This window comes from Bison bison, unplaced genomic scaffold (assembly GCF_000754665.1).
Source record: "Bison bison bison isolate TAMUID 2011002044 unplaced genomic scaffold, Bison_UMD1.0 scf7180017864469, whole genome shotgun sequence".
Taxonomy (NCBI): Eukaryota; Metazoa; Chordata; class Mammalia; order Artiodactyla; family Bovidae; genus Bison; species Bison bison.
Window position 1 is genome coordinate 5,490,964 of NW_011495030.1, and position 10,573 is coordinate 5,501,536.

The window sequence follows — 10,573 nt, forward strand, 5'->3', positions numbered from 1 at the left end:
GGCTAGGCGAGCCCCGCGCCTCTTTTTGTTCCGTGTCCCCCAGGTAAGGAGCCTGAGCCGCCGCCGCCCGCCGGGTGCGAAGCTTTCCAGTTCTTTCCCTCCCGGCCCCCTCCGGTCTCCCGGTCAGGCTTTCTTGCAAAGTCAGGCGGCGGAGAAGCCGGCTCCCGGCCCTCCGATCGATCGCGTGGAAAACTTTCCAGCGGGAGGCACCGCGAGGGGAAGAAGGCCTTGCTGGCTGCTGTCCCTTGTCAGTTCTTTCTCCTTCGGGTCCGGAGAGTGGAGTCGCTCTGCCCTGGGGCTGTTGCACATTCAAACTTCAGGCCTAAACGTGCCTCCAGCTTTCGCCGGATTTACTCCAGAAATTAAATATTCAAAGTCGTCCGCTTGGTCCTGCCAGGCGTTTGGGTTTTTGAAGAGCAGAAGGCAGGCATGGGAGTCGAGGGGGATGGGGGTGTTGTGCAGAATCCATTCCTTCTTTAATGTCTGCAGCGGGTGTTATGTAATTTTAGTAGCACACGGGTGCAAAGCCCATACTGGGCTTCTCCCCTCCTTTGTTTATATAACTTTTGGGAGAGTTTTGCAAGGTCCACCCCCCCCCCCTTCCTTTTTCTTCTTTCCGTTCTCAACCTAATGGAGCTTGGTGCATTTGAAAAAGTAAAGCGACCTGGGTCAGTATATTATTGAGAGGTGCTATCCTTAATCTCCTGGTTATTATGCAGACTGTGTTCCTAACTGTGTGTGATGTTAGAGCATAAGGAAGACATCAAGGATACACGTTTGTCTACTGCACTGAGTGGTTATTTTTAACGTCTCTGTAGCATCAGTAGCAGAGTTAAAATTTCAACTTCCATTTCAAAGGACTTTTTAATTTACACCTGGATGTGCCATGCTTGTTGGAAGAGACTGCTTATAGGCACAGAAAGATTGTTGTTTTCATTACTGAATGGAAGAAAAATTCTGTCTAAGCGTGTTAAGTAAGACTCAGAAACCTCTGAGAACTGTACTGAAACAAAAGCCATGCCCAGCGTTGGTTGTGTGTATTTACTTGGCACATTCAAATGTTTCAGTATTATTTTATTTGCAAGACCACTGCTCCGGGCTTGTTTGCCTATGATAGATGTGCTAGGCTTCTAGCTTACCTCTAGCTTCCTGGTGAATTGTTAAGAGGTGTGGCAGGTTTGAATCCAAGTTGGTGAATTGTTATGCAAATAAAACACACTTTTCTCTTTTAGGAATGTAATTGTCCTTTTATTCTTCTAGACATTTTTTTTTATTATTAAAGCTCCCTAACAACTTGAATGTTTGCTGGTGGGAAGAGATTTGGAGATACCATTAGGTACATAAGATATTTATGGATGTGACTTGAAGTAGAAAAGCAAACCTGTATACAGCCTCTCCTCTACCTTGTTAGGGGCATTAAAGAGAAAAGTCAGGTGAATAACATTGTAAAATAAATCAGAGGAGTTTGGGGTATCTGAACCCTTAAAAAATTGGCAGAGGTGAGAGGGTACCTCCTTCCATGAAGCTTTTTTCTCCTGAGTGACATCAGTTACATCCCAATTCAGGGACTAGCTGCTCTGTGGGGTTTCACAGAAAATATTCACCACCAGAGTGTGTTCAAAGCAGCCTTAGATCTTTTCTTTTGTTCGTTTTTTTTAAGTGGTTTTTGAGCATTTCTCGTCAAGTTTCTTAAAAAGTGCTTTGACCAACACCTGAGGCTTGGAACTGACCAAAAAAACCCCCAAAAAACAAAAATGCCTTTGCCTCTGTTATACTGTTAATGTTTGGATTCTGTTTAAAATATTTCTGGCGCTATAACTAGAAAGGAACACTTTGGCAAAGAAATAATTATTTAAAACTTTTTTCTTTGATGAAGTTTAAGATAACATAAAAGCACATCTCATGCTTTTCTCAGAGATCATTGTGGTACCCTTTATATTCCTGTACTATTTTGACATTTCATTTTAAGGGCTTATTATGTGTTGAAACAAGACCATGAAAGGAAAGACTTTCATATATTATAAAAGTGGTGCCATCCTCCAGTGTTTTCATGTTGAGTTTTTTTTTTTTTCCTTTAGAAGTCTTCCTTTGTAAACAAGGCCTTTGTCAAACTCTCCTAGGTCAGCAGCTTTTTGATACTCCAGAGAAATAATAAATCACTGTTTATGACACCTTGACATGGTGCCATGAGAAATGAATTGTCACAAATATATGCTAAGGAGTGTTTCCCTACACTAGCATACTGAGATTGGTCAGACCTGATTTAGTCACCAAAAGTTTTGATTTTCACTGTTTCTGGTCAGGATGATTTTAGAGAAGTCAGGGACAATTTGTTGCTTAACACAAGTGGCCTTAGAAACTTTATATAAATGAGTCACTTTTCTCTTCTGAGTATTTCTGGTGAACAGATGAAAAAATTTCCCTAATGTGAAAAGCCAGCTTTCGGGAGCTGGTTCTGATTTTTTTCCTGTCCATTTTTTTCTATAAAAGAATGATTGCTCCTTTTTCTTAAACATATTCTGTAGGTGGTTTTGAACAATAGAGGATGCTGAATTTTCTGTCATCTTTGGAAGTGTTTGTTTATGGAATTTTAATCTCTAGCCAGTTAATAAAGTCATGGATCATTCTATGAGTAGTGAAAACAGAAAATACAGGTGGTGGTTAAGTTATTTGGTAGAGTATTTAGGAAGGCCTGGGGTATTTACTTTTTCTACATAGGAAGTCAGGACTATACCAGCGAATATAGAAGTCTTGAAACTTAGTTCTTCCAGAGCCATTATGAAGCATAGCATATTTATTTGCCTAAAAGATATTTATCACCAAGTTAAGTGGGATCTTGCAACCAGGGTTTGGAAAATTTTACAACTTTATTACTGTTTATTTTTACTTTTCCCCTTCATATTAATATAGCCCTTTTCTTTGAAAATGTTTAGATATATTAGAAATTTTAAAGATACAGTCAAAGATACTTGAATACTTATACTTAGCAAAACATATAGCACAGCTGATGAAATTCAGGAGCTACATAGCTGAATTTTTTGACTGTTGGTTATGAACATTATTTAATTTTAATTATGAGAGAAAAAGTCATTAATTCATTCATTTAGAGTTATGCTTTAGATATGAAATACAGGATTTTTGACTGAAATATTAACATAAGTGGTGGCCTTCTGGACTTCATTATACATTATTATGTAACTGAAGCCTACTGTGAATTGTGATGTTTTATTAGATATGAGACTTTCAGAACATTCAGTTATCATCAGGAAATATGCCTGTAGAATTTTATACCTTTAAAAATAACACAATATTCTATGTAGTGTTAGGTGTGTAAGCATCAGTCTTCCACCTATATATCATTTACCTCTCTGTAAGCACTAATATTTTAAAAATGTTTTAGAAACTGACCTAATTTAAATATGGGGTGACCCTTTTGTAGATCAATTAATGAAGTTGATAGAAGTTGAAATAAATTTGAGGTTTCAAAAGTATTTAATAAGTCCCCTCTCCTTTTGTCATTTTGTTTAAACTGAATTCAGAATTGGGGGATTAAAATTACTTAAAAATAGAAAGAAAAAGCTCCGACCAGAAAGCATTGGGGTATGTTATTTTACAGGTGAACAGAAGTCCAAGGGAAATTCTATATCAGTTTATGTTAGAATTGTGTTTTCTTCTTTAGGATAACTGTATATTTCTTTATCTACTTGAGATTGTATTGTCCAGTGTTTATCATACTACCAGGAGTTAAGTCATTAAACTTGAAACTTGAATGTCCATGAGGAAAGCTGGGCAAGTAATAACATTGCAAATATTTGCAGTTGTTTGGCAGTTTTCTGTTGCACTGTATTCCTACATGTACTAAAATGCTATTAAGCGAAGTCTATAATTCCATAAAAAATGAATGATCTGCAATTGAGAATTTATGTCTTTTAAAGAACGTGCCTGAACACGTATGCATAGTGAATTGTAAACCACACTGATCGCGTGATACAGGGAGAGATCTGGGTGAGCTCTCTTGAGTCCACAGGGCAGATATTCTTCGCGATGGGGTAAGATTGTGGCCAGAGCAGGCCAGGGGTGAGGGCCCTGGGAGCTGATCATCTGAGATCGGAAGAAAGTCCTGAGATCACAGGCACCGAGCCTAAAAAAAACTGTGAGAAGACCAGTGTACCAGTTTTGACCTGCTTGCCCAGAGCAAGAGGTTCCAGTTAGAAGAATTTTCAAAAGATAAAGTTGGAAAAGGTAGAAAGACTTGCTTTCCAGGGGAAAGCATGAATTTTTTATCCAGTATGGGTTGGAGTCTTCTCTCAGAAGTTTGGAGCATTGGAATTCATGAACAAAAAGTAGAGCTATCTAGCAGATTGTGAATGCAAGTCGAGGTTGGAAATTGAAGCCTTTAGAAGGATCTGCGTGATGATGTACATTTTTCTATGATAGCTCACAAAGTGTCTTCATATGGAATATTTTATTTGCTTCATATCAAAATTGAGGTTGTAGCTGGCTGCTGTTACACCAGTTTTGTAAAAGAGAATTTGAAATTCAGGGGTCAAATAAACTACTCTGTGATTTATTTTTTAATAGCATTAATTATTAACACTGTAAATGACCATTATTCATTTTAACTGCAATGAACTTGAAGGGTTTGTGCTTGAATTTTTGTTGCTGCTATGAAAGTCGGGCATATCAAAGCTAGTCTATCACATAACCGTTTCATTCAGCATATAATGGTCAAGTTTTACTGCTCAGTCAGCATACACCATGTCAACCAGAAGAAGTTTTTAAAATATATACGTGTTTAGTGTATAAATAAAATTATCTTAGCTAACAGAGAAGGAAGTGGCTATCATTGATTCTTATCGGCATCCCAGATTAGGTTGCCTTGCAAAGAGGCCTAACAGAACCTAGGAAGGATGGGTGTGTGTATACACAAATTAGATTTCAGGAGTGTCACGCTTTGCTACTAGCTCATTGGTTTGTCTGTTTGGTTTCTGACCAGCTGCCTAGCAGTTTGGGTTGAACTAAATTTGAGAAGTGATAGTTAGCTGTGATTACCTGTGGACACAAGTTAGGGGGTTAGACAGGTGCTGTCTACCGGAGGGCTTTGTTGTTGAGGGGCTTCTAGTACTTTGAGTTTCCTCGTAAACACCCTGCTTAAAATAATCTTTCCTTTGTGAAAACATTGGCTGCCCTCACCGAAGAGATCATCGAATTGCATCACAGGTAGATGCTTCTGAGAAGGCAGCTCATGGTATGTCCAGGGTGGTAGAGTCAAGAGCCCAGCTCTTGTTGAAGCAGTGCCTGGGGCTCATGGGGCTGTAATTAGCCCTTGAAGTTGGTTGTTCTCTCTTGTCCTGCACGGATCTGCCTCGGGGCCCTTGCCAGGTCTGACTCTGGGCAAGGATGGTCCCAGGGCTTTTTATTCCAAGTAAGGGTGGCAGCTCACATCCTAATTTGTCCCCTTGACTCAACGATGAGGAGTTCACAGAAGCCCAGAAAACGCAGCACACTTTTCACCCAACCACTTTTTAAAACCTCCTCAACTTTGAATGGTAAACTGACATTGAATGGAGAAAGCTGTTTTCCGAGCTTCTTTAGAGTTTTGGGCCAGCCACGTAGAATACTCACTCTAAGCCCAGTGTGGTTTTTATCTGTGGCACAAATCATATCATGCACTGTTTAAAGTTGCACGTCTCAGGCCAAGAAGCACGAGGGCTTTGGGGATATTTCACCACCTATCCAGACAGCCTTGGCCTCTAAAAACGAAACTTCAGGTTGGTTTATTTCTTTTATCTTCCTCGCTATTTTTACCGACTCTCTGCTCACCCGTCAAGAACAGCAGCCCTTGTGTTCCAGCTCCAGGGAAGTTGTTACTTCTTGTGGGGGGATTATCAATTCATTTGTAGAGAAAGCTACAGAGGAAACAAGAAATCCTTCAGGGTCGGGGGAGATGGTCTGAATCAGCAAACAGACATAAAAAGAACTCTTATCTCAACTCTCTCCTGAGCCTTATCATTCTCCGTAACAGCCAAAAAACTTTTAAAAGAGTGATTTTTAAGGTAGTGAACTGGGCCTAACTTTTATTTCTAATATTCCACCTTTGGCCCTTGCCCCTATGTCTTTCTGTAAACACAGCAGTGATAAAGGTCTGCTGGAGAGCCCACGTTCCCCCACGCTTCCTTATTGTGTTTGGCGAACAGTTATTTAAGAAGCATTGTCTAGTCAAGGTGGCTCTGTTTCCCCAAACTTTTTCTGTGACTAGAAAACCACAGTTTCTCGTAAACTCATGTTTATTATCTACTTCAAGCCCTCACTGAAACACCACCTTATCCATGAAGCCTCCCTTAATTCCCTTCTCTTGCCTCTGCCCTCTGAGATGTAAGTCTTCTATTCTGCCCGTGACTGCAATGGACACTCCAGCTCAACCCCTTCTGGTCTTGCAGAAGCTTGCATATTTGTTTGTTTGTTTTTTTCTCAATGCTATATATGGATAAGTCTTGTTTCCCCATCAGAATTGCTGAGCCTTGGGGTAAGCCCTCTGGTCATTCTTTTACATCCTTCATGCCTTGTGCCCAGGGAAAGAGTCAGGACATTTGAGAATAGATCAGTAAAACAGATCTTCTGGTTCTTTGATTAAATATCACCATCCTCTTAAGTTCATAACGTTGTCTCTGCCTCATATTCTCTCAGGGGCTTTTCTTCACTTCTCTGTCCCTTCGTACAGTAACATACGATCACGGCCACACCCTAATCCCGTTGCGACACCCCCATTGTTTCCATCTTTGTTTCTGCACCCTGCGCATTTTGCCCAACCTGAGTGACAGCTCTGCATGCTGGTGGACGGCCTGGCGTGCCTGATGTTGCCCTGACTTGGTAATGGGCCCGGAGTCAAGAGATAAAGTCACCCACAGATGTGACTTTGGGCAAGCTCTGTGGTCCCTTTGTGCTTTCCTCTTTTAAACGGGGACATAACAAGATGTATCCTCAAGTCAAGTCACTAAAATGATTCAGCCCATAGGGCTGTGTTGTTAAGTATTACTGCAGGCATAGGGGTCTTTCAGCTGACTGGAGTAAACCGCAAAGGTAGAAGTTTTGTCTCTGGTTGTCTTGGTTGGACTGGTGACCCTTAAAATTCCATGAAGTTGAACTCCTTTTAATATGCAGATGGGTGTGCCCAGGGGCTTTCGGGCTTTCTGCAAAGGGGAGAGGAAGGAGGTTCGGGCAGAGGGAAGATGTCTGCGGTGGTTGGGGTTGTGGGAAGCACCAACGACTTTTATTTTTAAAAGCGCACACTCCACGGTTGTAAAGGCAGGGTCAGGACGAAAAAAGACAGGGTGTACTGCTGAAAAATTCTTGGCTAAGAACACAGCGGCCTGGCCCTCAGGGAGTGCTGGTGTGAGGTAGAGGGAAGCGTTGCAGGGAGGATGGAGGCGGGGGTGGGGCTGGCAATGCCAGTGTTCAGTGTTCGGCCCTGTCTGTTTTACCTCCTCACACACACACATCTTCATTATGTTGGCCACGTAATTGTGGAACAGGTCGTTCTTTTTGGTGACTGTGTAAAACTCACCCCCTGCCCCTCCAACACCAGATAAAAATAGATTTTGAGTGTTAACTTTGTGGAGAGACCAAGAGCTCCTGCCCCATCAAGGTGACCAGAGCTGTAGCCTCTCCCCCATCCATCTGCCCCCAACCCCACCATCACCACCCCATCTACCTCACTTCATCAGTGCTTGGAAGAAAGAAGAAAAGGCTTTGGATTGCTGGGCAGAGGGGGCAGGAGGACGGGTGAGGGAGAAGATGGCTTGACCAGTCCTGGACTTTCAACCTTAACCACGGGGACTTAGTCATGACCTGCACCTCTGCTCAAGACTCGCCCCTCTTTGTAATCTACACCCCCAAGTTGTTTTACGCTATGAGAAAGTCTGATTAGGTCTTGGAGCTGTACAATGAAGTTGCCATCAGAAACGATGAGGAAGGAAAAGGAGGCCAGGACGGCACCCTCATCTCTGAAAGGTGCTCTTCTTTGGATGCATCTTTGGGGGATGGTGAGACAGCACGCATCCCAGGTCCTGCTGGGAGGGTCACTGATGAGTGCCCCCACACACAAGATTGGAGGAATCAGGAGATGCTGCAAGTCATGGATTGGCAGATGCAGGGAGCCTTAAGATGCTCCAATTCCAAGCTCCGAGGAAACTGAGAAGCCCCAGAAGAAAGGCGCTTTGCCCGGGACCCTGAGGGTTGGTAGTGGCCCTGAGATTGGCAGACAGGAACCCAAAGTCTCTGGGGTCCCAGTCAGAAGCCAGAGAGTCACAGTCAAGTTGCGCAGTAGTCCAGATCCCTTAGCTGGGCGGCATGAGGCACGTTGCTCATTCGTTAGACTATGCTGTTCCTCTGAGCTAACTTCTTGTGTGTGTGCTCGTCTATGCTATTTCATGGACACATGCATTAAGGGCATGCTTCTAAAGATTCTCGACTTAAGAAAAAGTTTCCCATGCAACATGTTAACATTCCTCTATATGCCCATACTTTCCTACTTCCCGTCTCCTGTGTTTTCCCCTAAGAAGTTTTTGGTAGTTTCCTATAACAAAAAATGAGCAGCGTTTTTATGGGACTGTATACCATTCATTACAACCTTCTATGAGATTCCCAGGTGAAAATCATTATATATGCATAAAATCATTAGATATTAAAATATAAAACATGAAAAATGGAACTACCAGGCTGACAGCATTTGTATCTTCATTGTTCAAACTTGTGGTATCTTACCATCATAGCCACTGAAGCCAGTTTCAAGGTAAACCATAACAGGAAGTAAGCAATTTCCTTTTATTCACTAAAAAATAAAGGGGTTTATTAGTTTGCTGATATACATGAAAGAACATTTAAACTTGGAGTACCCCTGAATTGACGTCAGCTTCCTAAATTTAAAATGCTGACTGAACGTGTGTGTGTGTGTACGTGTGTGTGTGTATGTGAGGGGGTGGAATGCCAAAAAAAAAAGGTTACTTCTGCCTGCTTTGTTAATCACAAAGAAAAAATAATAACATTTGGCTCTCTAGTGAATTCAAGGCTATAATTCACCATCCAGGCTTCCCTGTTGTTTTAGAAACCACTTGAACTGGGTTCTCTTAGTCCCCTCTTGTATCAGCAAAACAGTTTGAGTGATCCCTTGCTCGAAATCATTCCAAAGCAGCCTTTCATCGCTTCCTGTTTTAGCCCTAATTCATTTATCAGATTGGCCCAGATCCTTGCCTCCGCTGTTAAGATTTCTTTGTTTGAGCATACCTTGAGCACTGATTGCTCTCCTAATTTTTTATTTTTTAATAATTGACTCTATTAATAGTTTGTCCATGCAGTTTTGTCTACAGTTCATTCAGTTTTGTTTTGTTTTTTGTTTTTTTTTACTCCACACTGGTTGAATGTGCTGGGGAAACAGGAGCAAGGAAGAGCAAGTCCTTGCCCTCATGGCCCTCACATTCTAGAGATTCCTCGAGAGGTGACGGTAGTTAGCTAAGAATGGAAGTAATGTGTGTGTGTGTGTGTTAGTTTTCCCTCTAACCTGTCATTTCTCTATGGACAGAGCCCTGCTGTGGGTGACCAAGCCCCTATGGTCTAATTTCAACCCTGCTACTTGTCAGTGGACACACAAATCCATTTAGGATTTTGTGAGTTCGGCATCAGAATTTTGTGCATACAGGTGTGTGCCCCAGGTGACATAATAAGTCATCATGACTGTCCTGGGGTCATTCTGGATCATGGAGACATCAGAATTCAGAAAACAGCTTATTTAGTCATTTTGGCTTATATCCAAGAGTCAGTCATACCCACCCCATGAGGCAGTTCCCCACTGGGGATGCCAGGAAATCTTGGCGCATAGGAGATGGTATATTGCTTTGCTGGAGAACCGAAATTTCCACACCCCATCAACATGTGGAAATCGAGGAGTCGTAGATGACTTGTCTTGTGACTCTTGGACCCCACAGAGGGCTGGGATGAATCTCTGGCCTCAACTGTACATGTGATCTTGTGTCCATTAACTGGTGGGAGGACCACACCTTAGCCTGTCCCTCCTGTTCATTTCTGCTGCAGTGGAGGTGGCTGGGGTGGGGAGTAATGCTCAGGAAGAGTAACTGCTTGTTGTGCCAGACGCAGAGCTGTGGTTTACGTGTACTATTGCATTTTAGTCTCCCTGCGTAATTGTATACGTGGATATTTGAAGCCATATTTGTCCAACTCCCATAACCTCTGCTTTTCCCATGATTGGCAATTCCCTTTCATTCTCAATTTATGGAATTGTACTTTTCCCCCCTTTTGACTATCTAGAATTCTCTGAGAAGTTTGAATGCCCATTGACTTATGCAAGTGGTTCTTGGTTGGGTACGTCTTTAGGAATTTTATATTTTAACGGCTTTGCAGGGGGAGGGGGTGGTGGTTAATGACTTGCAAGGTGCCCAAGTAATGGAGAGCATCTGTTGACTTCAGTAATAAATTTCAAGCTTGTTTATAATTCTGCTTATGTGTTAAATTTTAGTTTCTCCAGTGAGTCTTTTTTTTTTTTTTTTTTTGCATCTTAGAT

General features: G+C 42.0%; 1 protein-coding gene across 1 annotated transcript in view; it reads left to right on the plus strand.

Moving 5' to 3' along the window:
* Positions 1–10,573, plus strand: part of SMARCA2 (SWI/SNF related, matrix associated, actin dependent regulator of chromatin, subfamily a, member 2) — a 183,535-nt gene that overhangs the window by 2,522 nt on the left and 170,440 nt on the right. The window lies entirely within an intron of this gene.